Raw genomic sequence first — 11,064 nt, 5'->3', positions numbered from 1 at the left:
ACCCGTCCCTCTGACACATCTTACAATGCATTTCACACTGGTGGTATGTTTTATTGCTGTATATATGGTCACAGTGGGCGCACACATACCTGACCCCCAGAAAACCTTTAAGGTTCAAGATGCCGTAAAAATGATTTTCGGCGTGGAGGACATATACGGTCTTGTTTCTCACAGGTTCCCCGGTTATAAAGTACTTCCAGGAACCGTTGTGATAAAGAACTTTCACCGTCACAGCAAAATAGTTCTCAAAAAGACCTATATTGCCAAAGCCGACCATTCGGTCAGGAGGTATTTCAAGAACCTCATGGGCTTCAGCAGCTCTAGACATGATGACAGCGTCAGGGGTCTTGCGAGCCATCAGCAGCCCCACGATGCTGGCTGCCAGGCATGTATTGGCTGGGGCGTTGTTAAAGTTGAGCAGCCACCGCTGTTTCTTACCAATTATTTGACTGTATAGTATGTTCTTTAAAGGTCTGGAAACACCCCCTCACGCCCCCGTACAATGAGGGCTATGACTCTAAAAGTGCCATAGGCGACTAGTTCAGCCTTACTCTGTAAAAGCCTTGAGAGGTTTTCTAAAAATTGCAAAGCGTCAAAAACATCTCGGGTCTTCCGCCTGGTGAACAACGGAGTGTCAAAACCCTGCCCCTGGAAGCGGAGTTGGAAAAAGTCATTAGGCCCCACATTGTGTAACAACCTTTCTATGAGCTCCTGCACAGCCTGATGTATAGCTAGAACACCATGATCGGCTGATGTTATTTGGTGTAGGTTAACAAATCTAAACTCCTCATAGTGTTCTACGGCCCAAAATCTCTCTACATTGCGAGTGTAACTTCTAATACTCTCTAAAAACAAGGGCTCTGGGCCCTCATCAGTAGGAGTGTGAGTTGCGGAGATGTTCTCTGTTGTGTCATTTTGGGGGGTCCTGGTGGGACATGTCTCAGGGGTCCTTGTAAACCTGCGGGTAGCGCATATTCTCACCTTCTTCAGCTTATGTATAAAAAGCCGGCATTGCTTTGTACTATTAAGCCACTTTTTTTTTTTACGGACCCAGGCTTTTCTAGATACCATGCCCCAGCCTATCTGAACAGGTAGGTCGGTGTCGCTGTACGTCTTGTTCATGGAGGCCGTCGCTACAGTTCCACCCCTAAGTCCTTCTGAATGTTGCTGTGCTTGTAGTTTTAAAGCCATCCCCCCTACCCCTTTCAAATGGCCGACCCTCGGTATGTTAGACCCTGCACCTATGTATTGTCGGTGGTGAAGTGCTGGTTTATATGTTTCAGGCGCTGGTCTTGAAGCTATGGTACAGTGTTTGAAGGGGTATAGGGAATCAGATGTGTCTTGTTTGAAGGGGTCTAGGGAAAGAGTGTTGTCTTGTTTGAAGGGTTGCGGGGAAACAGATGGCCTCTGCTTGAGCAGTTGTAAGAAGCGTACAGACTTTGTCACTAACCTCTGGACCTCACTGCTATATTTTGGGGGCCTCTTATGAGCACCAGTGGCTGTGGGGGTCTTTAGGGGCTGCTGCTGCCATAGTCACACCTGTATACCGTGTATGTCCGCCACAGCCGCCTGACACACCTGTATTATCACTTTTTTTTTACACAACCCAACCCTTTCCACGACCATCTGTTGGGCCTCCCTCTTGTTATTGTAATTGGTAAACAACAGATCCATTCTTATGTTTGCGCCGTTCACCATCTGCATCTCTTTTACATGAGCCCCCAGTACATCTAGGGTGCTTACAGACCCATCTTGTCCCTGCTTAGGGGGGACCACCTTGCGTGGCCTTATAAATGGATGCAACTCCTTAGGACCCTCTATACTGCTAACAGCCTTAACCCCATTCTGTAACGCCTGCTCAGGACCATCTATACTGCTAACTGCCTTAGCCCCATTCTGTAGCGCCTGCTCAGGACCATCTACACTGCTAACAGCCTTAACCCCATTCTGTACCACCTGCTCAGGACCATCTATACTGCTAACAGCCTTAGCCCCATTCTGTACCGCCTCATCAGTAACCTCTATACTGCTAGCAGCCTTAGCCCCATTCTTTAACGCCAGTGCCTTTAGTGTTCTAGAAATAGGGACCCACTGCGAACGCCCTGGTGCGTACAGGAGCGGATCATTGCAAACTTTGTATGGAAAAAGCGGATGTACCCACTGGGCCCCCGTGGTATTGTCATCCACACTTATTGCTGAGGGCTGTGTGGGGCTTACGACGGCCGCGGGGCTGGACACGGGACTGTACAGGGGGCTGGCAGCTGGGCTGGACACGGGACTGTACACGGGGTTGGCAGCGGGGCCGTACACGGGACTGTACACGGGGTTGGCAGCGGGGCTGGTGGGGTCGTATGCCCCCGGAGGGGTACTAGGGGACAAAGGGTATGAGGATTGTGAGGAGATGTCATTGTAATCATGGGTCCTAGCTGAAATGCCTGTGTCAGGGTGTGGTGACTCGTTACCTGGGTTCTGTAAACCCTCTGTGCTCAAAGACCCCTGGTACACCGCTTCTGGGGTTCGACCTATGCTGTCTACCATCCCCCTCATCACCTCAAGAGCGTGGCTATTCATGATAGAGGGACCTTCTAGGGGTTGCGTATTATCACCTGTTGAGACCCTAGGCTGGGCCTGAACACTTACAATTGGCTTTGGGGTCTGCTCCGGGGCGTTCACCTCTACATGAGGTGACTTGCCTGACTCCGTGTGAGGCAGCCGCTCCACCCTCCCTCCTGGATTCATAGCGCTGCTTGTGGTATCGTAGCGCTGCTCCCAAACCTCTGGCATCATTGTTATTTAACTAATTGGATCTGCACTAGCTCTATATCGTAGCGCTGCTCCCAAACCTCTGGCATCATTGTTATTTAACTAATTGGATCTGCACTAGCTCTATCTGTGTAGCGCTCAGCATTACTCTGCTTGTAGTGTGTTGTACATGTGAACTGTGATCTTACGCATAGTTTAGCCAGATTTGCTTATAGCATTTAAGAAAGGTGTGCATTGCTTTCACTTTATTCAATCTGTTACTGTGCCCGTGTCCCAGCGCCAGCTCGCACTTCCCGGTCCTGTTGTTTATCTCCCCTTCCATTTTGTTGTGCCTGCAGCCCGTCCCTCCCCCTTCGCTCCCGCCTCCCACCTCCCCCTCCCACGCTCCGCCCCCTCCACCATCCATATATGACTAATGCATCAGCGCGCAGCGTTCACGCGCAGCGACCGCGCCCATCCCGCACCGAAGGTGCGCCAAAGGTAAGCCCGTCTACGCCCGTCCGCGCCTGGACCGCGCCCAGCGCCAGACTCCCTGCCCCTCGCGCTGCGTTGCCCTCCCGCATCACCTACGATGCCGCCACCCTCCTAGCCCTTAACCCCGGTCGCGCCCCCAACTGCGTCCAAGCCGCTCCTGGACACACCCATGGACCTTTCTCCTGCTACTCCTGCAAATTCAGCGGCACCGACAACATCTCCGCTACGACCACACCACAGATTCCCGACCCCAACCACCTACAATGCATCCTTCTCAACACCCGCTCGGTGCACAGGCACGCCATTGACCTATGAAACCTACTAGACACCATCTCTCCATACGTCGCCTTCCTAACGGAAACATGGATGAACGCTTCCTCCGCCCCAGACATCACCATCGCCATCCCGGAAGACTATAAGATCACACGCAAAGACCGTACCAGCCACACAGGAGGAGGCATCGCTATCGTCCATAAGAAATCAATCCGCATCTCAACCAGCTCTGACACCAACCTCGCCAACTCCGAACACCTCCACTTCCAAATACACATCGACCCCAAGACCACACTCAGAGGCACCCTCCTCTACAGACCACCAGGACCCCGCGCTAAGTTCAGTGAAGACATCACGGACTTCATCACTCCACACGCGCTCCCCTCCAAAGAATACATCCTTCTGGGAGACCTCAACTTTCACCTCGAAAAGATCAACGACCGCAACACCACCACCCTCTTGGACAACCTCGCCAACCTCGGACTTAAACAACTAGTCACTTCCCCCACCCACATCGCAGGTCACACACTCGACCCCATCTTCACCTCCAGCAATCATGTCTCCTTCAGCCACACTACGGATCTCCTCTGGACTGACCACAGCTGCGTTCACTTCACCTACAACAAGCCAAAACCCACTAACCACCTCCAACCAACTCTGCAAAGAAACTGGAACAAGATCACCACCGACCAGATCTCCGCATCGCTCCTTCGAAACACCCCAGCCCACTCTTCTAACCCAGACCAAGCCGCCGCCAACTTCACCCTATGGTTATCCAACACCGCCGATACCTTAGCACCACTGAAAAAACGTCAAAGCAAACCTGACAACAAGAAGGCCTCATGGTTCAACGATGATCTTAAGAAGTCCAAGAAACTCTGCCGCTCCCTTGAAAAGGCCTGGAAAAAAGACCCAACCACTAGCACCAAGGACGCCTTCAAAAACGCCACCCGCACTCACCACCAACTAATCCGAAAGGCCAAGAAAACAGCATTCAAGGATCGACTTGACAACAACGCCCACAACAGCAAGGAACTCTTCAACATCGTCAAGGAATTCTCCAACCCCTCAGCCAACTCCAACGACATCACCCCCTCTCAAGCCCTCTGCGACTCCCTAGCCTCATTCTTCCACAACAAAATTGCAGACATCCACAAAAGCTTCGACAACCAACCCGGAGACCAACCCACCCAACCATTTGCTGAACACTCTCCCCCCATGAACACCCTCAACGACTGGAACCCAATCTCTACTGAGGACACAATCCGCCTGATGAATTCCATCCACTCAGGCTCCCCCACAGACCCATGTCCTCATCACATCTTCAACAAAGCAGACTCCGTCATAGCACCGCACCTACGAGACGTCATCAACTGCTCCTTCAACTCCGCCACCTTCCCGGAAAGCTGGAAACATGCTGAACTCACCGCCCTTCTGAAAAAACCCACAGCGGACCCCACCGAACTCAAAAATTACCGCCCCATTACGCTCCTTCCATTCCCGGCCAAAGTCATCGAGAAAGCCGTCAACAAATCCCTCGACCCCTCACAATCTGGCTTCCGAGCAAAACACAGCACTGAGACCGCCCTCATCGCAGCAACAGACGACATTCGAACTCTATTGGACAATGGAGACACAGTCGCCCTCATCCTCCTCGACCTCTCGGCAGCATTCGACACAGTTTGTCACAGCACCCTGTTACAACGCCTCAATAACATCGGAATACAAGGAAAAGCACTTGAATGGATCACCTCGTTCCTCACCGGAAGAACCCAGAGAGTCCGCCTCCCACCATTCAAGTCCGAGGCCACTGAAGTCATCTGTGGCGTACCTCAAGGATCCTCACTCAGCCCCACCCTCTTCAACGTCTACATGAGCCCCCTCGCGGCCATCGCCCGCCAACACAACCTCAACATCATCTCTTACGCGGATGACACTCAACTAATCCTTTCTCTCACCAATGACCCCAGCACCGCCAAAACTAACCTACACGAAGGAATGAAAGAAGTTGCCGAATGGATGAAACAAAGCCGTCTGAAACTGAACTCAGACAAAACAGAAGTCCTCATCTTAGGTACATCCCCCTCTACATGGGACGACTCTTGGTGGCCGGAAGCCCTTGGAAAAGCACCCATCCCGACAGACCACGCACGGAACCTAGGCGTCATCCTGGATTCTTCACTCTCAATGAACAGACAAGTCAGCGCCGTTACCTCATCCTGCTTCAACATTCTTCGCATGCTCAGAAAAACATTTCGCTGGATCCCCACCGAAACAAGGAAAACAGTCACCCATGCTCTAGTCACGAGCCGTCTGGACTACGGAAACACCCTCTATGCAGGTACGTCCGCTAAACTCCAGAAGAAACTCCAACGAATCCAAAACGCCTCAGCCAGGATCATATTAGACATCCCGCGCAACGAACACATCTCTGGTCACCTGAAAGACCTCCACTGGCTACCCGTCAATAAGAGAATCACCTTCCGACTGCTAACCCACGCACACAAATCACTCTACGACATCGGACCAGAATGCCTCAACTCACGACTATCCTTCTACACCCCCTCCCGCCAACTTCGCTCTTCCAGCCAAGCCCTCGCCACTGTACCTTGCATCAACAAGACCACCATGGGAGGCAGATCATTCTCTTACCTGGCTGCTAAAACATGGAACTCACTCCCCGCTTACCTTCGCCTCACCCAGAACCACCTAGCATTCAGAAAGCAACTTAAAACGTGGATATTTGACAAGTAATCCTCCTCCCATTTCTAAGCGCCTTGAGACCCTCTGGGTAGGTAGTGCGCTATATAAATTATCTGACTTGACTTGACTTGACTACATGAACAGTTATTTTATTTGGCACTCTCTGGGATTTCAGGATGCTGGGTAGATCCAGCGTTGCATTAGGGTTGCTGAGGGACTCTGCTAACTGTAGCTTAGGGACCCCCGGTTTCAGCTTCAGATGTTTTTATGAGAGGCGCGATGTTTTAGGGGGTTGTGGCGGCGCCATCTCTTCTACACCCACAGGTACAACTACCGCATCCTTGGGGCTCATGGGTGTATAGGCCTCATTCAAGGGCTTAGCATCCCTTTTTACAGATAAGTCTACGGGGCTATCTTGGGGTTCAGGGGTCCTAGGTTTCTTTTTCTTCTCAGGGCTTAAGGGTTTTGCCTGGACCTCTGGGAGCACCGGCGCCGTCTTCTTTAGGTTTAAGGGTTCTGTTTGGGGCTCTGTGAATACCTTGGAGGACTTCACACGTTTTAAAGGGTTGGGAAGGTTCTCTGAGTCCCTATGTTTCTTCTTAAGGGAGGCAGTGTTTGAGAAACCTTTCCCTTTTGATACCCTGAGAGGGCTCAGACCCTCTGTAGCTGTTTTACACAGACCCTGCCCTGTGTTATCTGTGTTTGTAAACACTCCGCCAGTGCTGACCCCACCCCTGTGCAGAATAGATTGTTGTAGAGGATTGTTCATCATGTTGTTTGGTGTGTAGTACGTAGAGAGTTTCTCCTGGCGTACACGCCTACTCACTCCTTTTGCAGCGCTTCTGTTGTTCTGGACGGTTGTTATTATGTCCCTTAAGGGCTGCGCCGACCTCTCTTCAACAGCATGTTTCTGAGACGCTTCTAAAATATAAACAAAAAAAATATATATGTTAGAGGGAGCATAAAACAACACATACAATCAGTACAATCCTAAGTTCTACACAGCCACCTTTTTATATAGGCATTGCTACAAGTCGTTTTACCCTTCTGCTTGAGAGTCTGTAACACCACTAGTACTTTTCACACCCCTTGTAAAAAACACACCTGATAGAGGTCTTTTTGCAACTCCTTTCTTTGACGGTGGTCCCACTTTAGAAGGTAAAGCTTTCCTCTTCAAAGGGCTTTCTTTGGAACGTTGTGCCGCCTCTTGTACCTCGACTCCGTTCGGGCATAACGTGGGGGTGCCTGTAAAGAAAAAAATAATACCCAGCCTTAGTCATCTTTCTGAGGAGTCCCCCTATACACCCTCAGGGTCAGGACTCTGGCCTACCCCGCCAACTCCCCAGCGTCTTAGACAGTTTATATAACAGGGGTCTTTTTATTTACATGTAGGAACTGAAGTGTTTTGCACACTGTTCAGAGCTCCTTGAGCCTCGAGGTACACCATAAGATCTTCAAAAACTTGTAGTAGGCCGGGATCATAAGCTGTAAAAGTATACATACATGAGACCCACATTAGAAAAAAGAGAACTTCTGAGAGATTGGTGTACAAAACTACGTAGAACTACACAACTCAAAATACATATACCTGGCTACGGGGTTATCAAGTCTACGGTGTTGCTAGTTATTACAGGGGTGTCCAGCGCAGGGGGTACAATGGTAACGGCTGCTTTTGCAGAGTCTTGCATCTGTATTAAACAAACAAAAAAAAGCACCTGTTTTAGAAAACGCCTTTCTTAAACAAAAGTATTACAATTTTAACCAATTCCATGATGCATTTACAAGGGTGGCTGGTAGGTGCAACAACACACATTTTTTAAAAACCTCTATCTGTGACACGCTAGGCGGCCATTTTTTAAAAAGGGGTGACTGTACAGCGCAAAAGCAAGTATTGTAATAGTTATGCACCTTGGGGATAGCGTTATCAGACATGTTAAAATAAATAGAAACACCCTGCACCATATCCTGTGCTTCTGGGTAAATGACTAATGTACCACCAGCATCCTACCTTGCAGCCACTGCGCATATGTGTTTGGCACTCTTTTGTAACATGTACATGCCACTTTTCTCTTGTAACAGATTATTTAATACCTCTCACATTTTGCAGGCTTTTGATACATGCGCCAGTGCCACAATTGCCTACATAGCGCTTATTCTTATGCTTGAGTGTCTGCCTTATATTGCAGTATTATGCCTCTAATTGCACTTGGTTTTCTCTTGTAACCTGCACACGTGGCACTTTTTTCCTCATGTAACTTAACGTTTGCGTTTTGTAATTTGCGCACATGTCACTTTTTTCCTCCTGTAATGCCCCGCTTGATAACACCTGTATTTTGTTCGCTCACAATTGTAATTTTTGCCCATGTAACTTAACGCCTGCGCTTGTAATTTGCGCTGTATAAGCAGTTTCTTCTGTTTGTATCTTTTTTGTTATGCATGTAATACTTAATCCCTATGTTTTACAGCAGGTTCTTGTGTAAAGTGCTCTGACACTAGCTGTTAAAGTTAGCGCTAGCTAACAATAAAAAAACACACACACCGGGACTGCGGTGCAAGCCACGCCACTTCAGTGATGCACTGGTGACATCACTGAAGGGGCGACCTTGCACCGCAGTCCCAGGGGGAAGAAACACTCCGCCATGTTGCCGCTGCTCCATGGATCCACGTGGGCCCGTGGGAAAATGCCCTAGGACCCACGCAGCACAACAGAACGAGCCTCGGAGCCCTGCCCCAGACACCCCTGAGCAACGCCAACTGCAAGCGGGCTCGGGTAATTTTTTAAAAAAGGAAAAGCCCGAGCAGCGCCAGACACAAGTGGGCTTGGGCGATTTTTTTTTATTTAAAAAAAGAGGCACAAAGCAGCATTCGGGGCCCGGAGCCCCAGGACAACAGGACCCTCACACCCCCGAGCAGCGCCAGACACAAGCGGGCTCGGGGGCATTTTTTTTTAAAAAAGCGGCAAGCGGGGCACTGAGCCCCTGGGACCCACGGACCCCTCACCCCTAGCAGCGCCTGCTGCAAGCGGGCTCGGGGCAATTTTTAAACATAATGGAGCCTCAGGCCACAGAGACCCCTGGACCCACAGGAGCCCTACCCCACAACACCCCCACAACACCCCCGAGCAGCGCCATCAGCAAGCGGGCTCGGGGGTTATTTTAAACAAAAAGCGGCAAACGGGGCACGGCCCCAGAGCCCCCGAGCAGCGCCCTGGAGAAGCGGGCTCGGGGCGATTTTTTAAACAAACAAAAAAAAAAGCAGCAGGCGGGCCCCAGGAGCCCTGAAGACCCCAGGAACACGGCCCAGAGCCCCCGAGCAGCGCCAGGGAGAAGCGGGCTCGGGGGTATTTGTTTTTTAAAAAAGCAGCAAAAATCTGAACTCGGGCCAACAGAGCCCCCGGGACACCAGGAACACAGCACTCTCACCCCGAGCAGCGCCATCAGCAAGCGGGCTCGGGGGTTATTTTAAACAAAAAGCGGCAAACGGGGCACGGCCCCAGAGCCCCCGAGCAGCGCCCTGGAGAAGCGGGCTCGGGGCGATTTTTTAAACAAACAAAAAAAAAAGCAGCAGGCGGGCCCCCGGAGCCCTGAAGACCCCAGGAACACGGCCCAGAGCCCCCGAGCAGCGCCAGGGAGAAGCGGGCTCGGGGGTATTTGTTTTTTTAAAAAAGCAGTAAAAATCTGAACTCGGGCCAACAGAGCCCCCGGGACACCAGGAACACAGCACTCTCACCCCGAGCAGCGCCATGGAGAAGCGGGCTCGGGTCATTTTAAAAAATAAAGCGGCAAGCAGGGCCCCGGAGCCCTGAAGACACCAGAAACACAGACCCAGAGCCCCCGAGCAGCTCCAAGCATACTGAAGGAACACCCTGCAAGAGCTCCTACAAGGATCCATACCATGGCTTCTGACCCTCAAATAACAACGGCTTGGTGAGTACATCATGGCATTATTTATTTTGAATTATATGCCGTGTATATTATTTAAAGACCCTATGGTACCGTTACAGTGTGGATAAATGTTTCTATGAGCTGTAAAATACACGTTTCACCTCTACATGTACCCTCCTAAGGCCTACAACATTATGCCCCTTAAATACAAACCCTGGAAACTCTACCCTACGCCACCACCCCATTAACATTAAAATACCTACATACACACATAGCTTTAAACTCAAGCCTTCAACAAAACCTTTATTCACTTTAAAGACATTTGCATTACAATTCAAGTCTTTTTAAAAAAAACTTCATTGTCACCATTATTCACATTAAACACAGCCCAGCGCTTTAAAGATTAACAGTTTACAAACAGGCCTACATAGTACTATTTAGCATTTTTTTTAAAGTACAGATTTGTATACTTTAAATACCACATAAACATACAGTATGGCTCCATGCTTTATTTATGTCAAGGTTACAAGCACTCTTACCTGTAAGTTGCTTGTAGATGGATTTCGCAGAGACGTTATGGACCAACTTCCCCGAATTCAAGGCAACACCTAGTGATTAGTTAGTACACTTTGGTAATCAAATAGAAAATAGGGAGGTAGGCCGGATAGTGGACGCTACCTGTTCCTGGGTTGTCGACCTGCGAGGCAACAAAGAAACTTTTGTAATATTTATCCCTTTATTACTGAAACAGTTAACCTACAACTACTCTTATAGTTCTCTTTCAATTACTCCTAAAAGCCCACCTGCGACTGTAAGAATCTAAGCGTCACGTCCGTGTTGTCGTCGTGAAGGGTTGGAGCTGTGTAGGCTGTTTGATGGGAGAGTTGAAGCCAAGAAGGAGAGGTCTCGTTCTCTTCTAAGAAAAGACAATTATTTGAGAATAAGTTACTTCCTTTCTACAGTTTGT

At 49.8% G+C, this 11,064-nt stretch overlaps 1 long non-coding RNA gene across 1 annotated transcript; it reads right to left on the bottom strand.

Moving 5' to 3' along the window:
* Positions 1-7,326: 7,326 nt before the first annotated feature.
* On the bottom strand, positions 7,327-10,770 carry LOC147696879 (uncharacterized). The gene is made up of 3 exons (XR_015299270.1): positions 10,637-10,770; positions 7,802-7,901; positions 7,327-7,458 (listed from the first exon to the last, which is right to left on the bottom strand). It is a non-coding gene; the product is annotated as an uncharacterized LOC147696879 (long non-coding RNA).
* Between the last annotated feature and the right edge of the window lie 294 nt (positions 10,771-11,064).

This window comes from Lissotriton vulgaris, chromosome 8 (assembly GCF_964263255.1).
Source record: "Lissotriton vulgaris chromosome 8, aLisVul1.2, whole genome shotgun sequence".
NCBI classification, from domain to species: domain Eukaryota; kingdom Metazoa; phylum Chordata; class Amphibia; order Caudata; family Salamandridae; genus Lissotriton; species Lissotriton vulgaris.
The sequence above is the reverse complement of the archived record's forward strand: the minus strand, read 5'-3'. Positions and strand labels throughout refer to the sequence as shown.